Source organism: Meleagris gallopavo, chromosome 5 (assembly GCF_000146605.3).
Source record: "Meleagris gallopavo isolate NT-WF06-2002-E0010 breed Aviagen turkey brand Nicholas breeding stock chromosome 5, Turkey_5.1, whole genome shotgun sequence".
Classification (NCBI taxonomy): domain Eukaryota; kingdom Metazoa; phylum Chordata; class Aves; order Galliformes; family Phasianidae; genus Meleagris; species Meleagris gallopavo.
Window position 1 is genome coordinate 2,446,307 of NC_015015.2, and position 6,104 is coordinate 2,452,410.

Sequence of the window (6,104 nt, forward strand, 5' to 3'; positions counted from 1 at the left end):
AAAAAAAAAAAAGTGTTGGGACTGCCAAATCTTGACCTTATTGTGGGTAAACTGCTCAGAGTTGCAATAATCAGTCATTTACAGTCAGCTTAAGTGCTCTCTGCCCCAGTTATTCTCTTTGAATAGAACAGTAAGACTGTCATGAAAAGTTCCTTCGAAGCCATAAAGATTAGTTCACATTTATGAAGGATCTGAGGGCTTTGCACTGCACACCATAGTTGGATGTGATGAGGACTGTATGACATACGGACTGGCGCATAAATTATTTGCATCGTTCTGTGGAATTAGGTTTAGCAGTGTGATCATCAACCAATAATCAGATTGGGAAACTAAAACAGGACATGATCTAGCCTATACAAGAGAAACAGGTCCATTAAATCAAGTAGATTTGTATTTTTCTCATATCCCTCAATTTAAACAGATTCTACTGAAAATCTCAATTTGCAGTCGTGCTTCAAAGTATTTATTCTTAACTACTGATGCTATGTTGCTCTCTGTTTCATCTTTGTTTCTCCAAGAAGGCTAGTATATAGTAGTCTGTGACATTTCCATTAAGAAAGATCCTTAACGTTAAGCAGTTATTTAGAACCAAAAGCCCTTGCCCTAAGATACATATGGTTGCACTTAAGCAGAAATCACCGCTTTATGTTAGAAAATATTGTTTTCATCATAAAAGGTAAGTGTTCCCAGAAGCATATTAAAATGCTTAGAGATACAAAAAAAAAAAAGTATTGGAATTCAATCTTGGGGTACCAAATGTAGAAATATTTAAATATGCTATAAATTGAGCACTGTTCACTGAAGAGTCTTTTGGGTTATTAAAATATTTTCTGTTCAATGAGAGGCACTAAAAGCAATCATGCCGTTTTTGCACTGTTCAGTGTTAGGAACACTTCTGGATATACTTCTTTAATAAAATACCCTGGGTCACAAACAAAACCTTCAGCTCCTACGAGGAGCAATGAGACTAGAAGAAGACATCATAAAAGAAAGTGGAAGGGGATAGGTATAGATTGTATTTAATTCAGCTCTAGTAGAGGCGATGAAAGGACTTGAGTGGCTGAAGGGGTCCGATTCCCAGTGGCATCTGCACACTCAAAGGCTTGGCATGTGCAGTGTGTATGGCAGACATCAACCTATGGAACGTATGGAGAAGAGCAAGGTGGTGATCGGCCTCTGTTCCCAGGAAACGAGTGATAGGACGAGAGAGAATATCTTTAAGTTGTTCCAGGGGAAGTTCAGGTTGCATATTAGGAAAAACCTCTCAGAAGGAGTGGTGAGGCATTGGAACAGGCTGCCCAGGGAGGTGGTGGAGTCACAGTCCCTAAAGGTGTTTAAAAAAACGTGGAGATGCGATACTGTGAGAATGGTTATTGGGCACGGTGGGGATGGGCTGGAGTTGGACTTCGGGATCTTAGTGGTCTTCTCGAGCCTTAATGACTCCATATTCCTTAAGGTGAGCAGGCAGAGGAAATAATGTTGCTTTTATACCAGTCTGGCTCTTAGTCTTGGAAATGCAGAAGCTGGTTTTTCATCCCCTCTGGAGCAACAGGAAGGGTGCTGCAAAGTGAGCAAAACCAACGTGTGATGCAAATAGCAAGTACAGGAAGCAGCAGTATTTTTACCAGCAGTCTTTAACGCTGCTGGGTTTGACGCCTTTACGATAAAATCTTGACTAAGTTTGCACAAAGTCTTCCCTTAGGCTTGCCCCTATCTTTGAGCAGTTTGATTTTTGGAAAGAGTTCAAACCCCAACTCTGCCGCGTCACAGTGATTAAGAACAGGAGATAAAATTCACCTCAATAAACAATGCATCTAAAGAGATGTACCATGTTGAGTGTGGAATTGCTCTCGGTAACAGCAGTGAACGACCCTATCAAAAAGCTAAGCAGGTGTAACAGACACCACGTGAGGCACAGAGCATCATGCAAATCCCTGAAAGACATCAGATGTACACAAGGCTTTGTGTGTGCCAACAGCCCCGAGCTCAAACCTGCACATAACTCTGTAAAATAACATTTCCTATGTGAAAACATGTCTCTGCTGTGACTGCCGGGTCTACCACCAGGATGGGGGACTTTCTGGCTTGGCCTCTATGTTCTCACCCCAAAACCTGTTTCTGAAGCTCCCGGCCTCACCAAATAGAGATGGTAAGGCTGTGGTGTCTGGTAGGTGAGTTGCCCCCAGGGGTTTGCATGCACTTTGCAGTGAATGTTTTGAAAAGACCTTGTGTTAAAGGATCCTTGCAGGAATTCCTATGCAGGGAAAGCTTTATTTATTTAGGTCAACTTTAACACTATTTCCTGACTGTTGTGAATATCATCTCATGGGAGAATTTGTTTGTCGTTTTAGTCACAGAATGATAGGATAAAAATATCCCGGTCAATTACAAGTCTAGTTGGTATGGGAACTGGTTTTTTGTTGTTTTTTCTTTTTTTTTTCCCTCTTTTTTTTTTTTTTTCCTCAGTGCTAGAGCCTAGATGGAGGTTATTACTTTACTAATTACCCTTGGTCCAGTGGTGACCTCCTAACAGTCCAGTTCTATTTTCTATCATCTTTTAGAGTGCTTTTCTCCTACGTTGCTGTTTCCCTGTTCCCATCATCCTCCATTGTCATCTTGCTTCTTCCTTTTTTACACGGAGGAGTTAAAGGTAACGCAGCTACATTTGAAAAAGTTCATCATATAAATGCAGAAACAAAGTCAAGGGTTGCTCTTAGACAGAATTCTCCAGCACTCCTCAGTAATTCTTGCATGATACACACCTAATTCCTGGTGCTGGCTGCTAACTCCATGTATAGTTCCTTCGACAGCTATTTTGTTCTTAACAATAACACATCTCCATCACACTGAATGAGGTTCAAAAACACAGCTGTTACAGAGAACTCCCATTCAAGCTGATAGGGTATTTGACTGCAAAGAAGTAGATTAATATAGTTTTGGAGATAGTTTCCTTTTAAACATTAGCTTATAAAGGAACTGAAGTGTGTGTTTACTTTTTACTTATAAGTACAATTAAGACAAATCCCCCTTTGTTCTGGAAGTGCTAAAGTTCTCCCCTAACTCAGGGCTATACCAAACAGCATTTAAAAATGTGGTGAGGTGTATCTTTTTTTTTCCCCCAAGTTCACAGTGCCTTTTTGCTCTTTTTGAGCAAAAAGAATGTGAACAACATGAAGAGAGTCAGTTTAAAAGGTTGGTCTGTCGGCAAATACTTCCCCTGGGGTTACATGAAGTGAAATGCATTCTTCATTGGAGAAGGAAAGTGTCTCCCAGTATGTCAAAGCACCCAGTAATCAGGTTGCAATAGTAACAGATTACGGCTGTCATGTTTCTTTTTTCTCCAGGTTCTGATTTCTCTCCCTATCTCTGGTTTTATTCTAGTAAGAGATACCCAGTGGCTCATTTTGCTCAGGTCATCCAGGAGAACTTACGTGGGCCAATAGTTTCCATTACATTTATCTCATCTTCTGTCTTTTGCAGCTAACCTAAGTGAGTGCTACACAAGCAGACGAGATATAGCCTGAACTGCATTTGCATCAGTGGTAGTCTGAGAAAAAGCAAAGCAGGGATGTTTAATTCTAGAAGTTGTCTTGAATCACACCTTCTCCATAAATAACAAAAGTAGCTGAAGGAAAACTATTCCAGCTTTGCTGCTGCTCTCCGTAGCATGAGAGCAATGTCCAAGGCACCCAGCACTGGGATGGTGGGAACCTAGCTGACTTATAGCTTTCCTAGGGATACTGAGCTCAAGCCACACTTGAGTCTCTCCCTTGGTTTTACCAAGCATAAAGGTGAGCTTGCCACAACTTGAGATCTTTCTGAGAAGTTCCTGAGTTACTGCTGTGCTGGGGAGAAGCCGTCGCCCCGTGCCAATGTGCTCTTGGTGAGTGCGTGTTGCTCACTGTCCACCTGAGGGTGCAACCGTGAGACGCACTCGATGCAGCCTGCCTACTCCATAGGATTTCCTGGTATTTCGAGGAGACGGAAAGCAAAATGTAATGTTCTGGTGCTTTAAAGGAGGACTGAGCATTGGTGGGAGGCTTGTTCAGTATCTGAGTGGGATCATGACTACGATGTTCATCTGCATGTTACCGGCGTGAAAATACGCAATTGGGAGCGGTTTGAAGACGAGTGGGCTTGGAAGAAAGGAAAACTATTCCAGGGAGGGAGGAGGAAGGGATTGCTAACGTCTGCAGCACGAAGATCATGGAGAAGATGGAGATATCAGAACAGGATAATTTGCAGGAGGAGGAAATCAGGCATAGATCATTAGCGCTTTATGGGAGGCAACCCTAAAAGCATGCTGGGAGGATGGTATTTCCCCTCCGGGCAGCGGCAGGCAGTGCCAAACCCGCCTGCTGCAGAGGCAGGAGGTTACCAGCCAACCCAGCACACACCGACCCCGTGGGACCTTTCTTTCAAGCACGCCATGAGCGTGCTGGCACGTAGAGATGCTGGCAGCCACGTTTCACAGCAGCGATGATGCAATATGGCTCTTGTTTCAGAAGCATCTCCTTCAAGTTGACAGATACTGTTAGCATCTGATTCTGCTCGGATTGCCAGCGCCGGGGTTTGAGACGCTTTCCCGATGATCTCTGAAGGAGCAGTAAGTGCAAGGAGGCTGTGAAAAGCCTTCCAGCCTGTGCTTAGCAGGACAGCCAGCTGCACGCTTTGAGTATGTGGAAAAAGCCAACAAATAACAGCTCGCTGCTTTTGCCCGGTGCTTTAAGCCAGGGAATGAATGTTTGCAGCTCACTTGGGATTTGGTTGTGTTTGGTGGGTTGGTTCAAGGCACCAGGACCTTCCAGCAATGCTCCTCCAGTATTCTTCACATTCTTTTGTCTGAGAGAGGGGAAAATGTATGACTGATTCTTGCTTAATTAGGCCTCATCTGCTAAACAGTTTTGTCACTATTTACATACGAGTAGTCCCGCTGAAGTCAAGTCCTACAGCTGTATACTTCATCTGGTAACAATGTAAATCCAAGATAAACATACTTGGAACAAGAGAAGTACATTACCTTATATGTACGAACCACCTGAACATAGCAAGCCCTGCGCAGCGCAGCTCTGGCAGAGGCCAACAGCTCTGCTGTCTCAGCACCCTGTAAGCAGAACACCTGATTGTTGCTCTTAAATTTTGGACTGGACTTGATGAGCTAGGGCTGACTTTTACTGAAGCGTATGGCTTGCCACATGAATGACTTTGAAATAACTGTGCCCCTCTGTGATCAGGTGAGAAGAAGTTCTCTCCAGCTACTCACATCGAGTGGTGTCTCATGGCTGGGTCTCCCGTGGCCTGGAGATCTGTTCTTCCAGGGATAAAAGAGTCAGGGATGAGAAGTAGGAGAAGTAAATGGCTGGAAAACCCAGTGAACATCTGGGTTTAATCTGCTTCATTCCCTCCTCAATGCCTCTCCTGCAGGAATCTCTCTGAAGGACCTGGCTTTCCCCGCTGTTTCTCTGTGACCACTGACATCCTGTCCCTGGTCCCCCAGAACAGTGTGGACTGTTTGGTCACCAGTGAGCATCCCTATGGGATTATGACCGCTTTATCCAACAGCCTCCTCTTCTGCTAGGTAACTCCCACGCATTTGGGCATCCTGTATTACTCTACCCATGACCTTTTGTTCTTCCATACCCTTTATTTCTGTTATCCTGATTACTACACTTTTTCTTTTTTTTTTTTCCCCCTCACCCATGAATTATTTCAGACTGATATGATGGAAGTGATGAAGAGCAGAACACCCCTTCAGCTTAATTTGGTCTGATGCCCTGAGACCATCAGCTGTTGTCTATCATAATGAGGTGGAGGGCTTGGATTGAGTTATCCTAAGCAGTTTCCCAGAAGCATTTCAGGGCAGCATTCTAGCATTGGCAAACCCCATCAGCTGTGTGTCCTGTTTCAGCCATAGATTTCCTGGACAACTTTTGTGCAAGTTTTTAGTAAGTTCAATACTATTACATCATCAGAATAGTGTGACCTGGCCAAATTTTCCTCTGGATGTTCCCAGCAACCGAGAGATATGACAAAAAAATGAAACTATCTGAAAGTTAATGGGATGAGAAGCAGGGAGAAGTGCTTTGAATTGACTACTTTTTTTT

At 43.5% G+C, this 6,104-nt stretch overlaps 2 long non-coding RNA genes across 3 annotated transcripts in view; one reads left to right on the forward strand and one right to left on the reverse strand.

The window, feature by feature from the left end:
• LOC109367622 overlaps window positions 1-3,736 on the forward strand; it is a 14,971-nt gene extending 11,235 nt beyond the window's left edge. The window contains exon 3 of the long non-coding RNA XR_002114849.1: window positions 3,481-3,736. This is a non-coding gene — a long non-coding RNA (uncharacterized LOC109367622). The remainder of the gene's footprint in view (window positions 1-3,480) is intronic.
• LOC109367623 lies at window positions 694-5,682 on the reverse strand. Of its 2 annotated transcripts, none has more exons than XR_002114851.1 (3): window positions 5,264-5,682; window positions 1,492-1,560; window positions 694-1,136 (listed from the first exon to the last, which is right to left on the reverse strand). It is a non-coding gene; the product is annotated as an uncharacterized LOC109367623 (long non-coding RNA). The 2 variants fall into 2 exon arrangements; XR_004159795.1 differs by lacking the exon at window positions 1,492-1,560 and adding an exon at window positions 5,021-5,104.
• Between the last annotated feature and the right edge of the window lie 422 nt (window positions 5,683-6,104).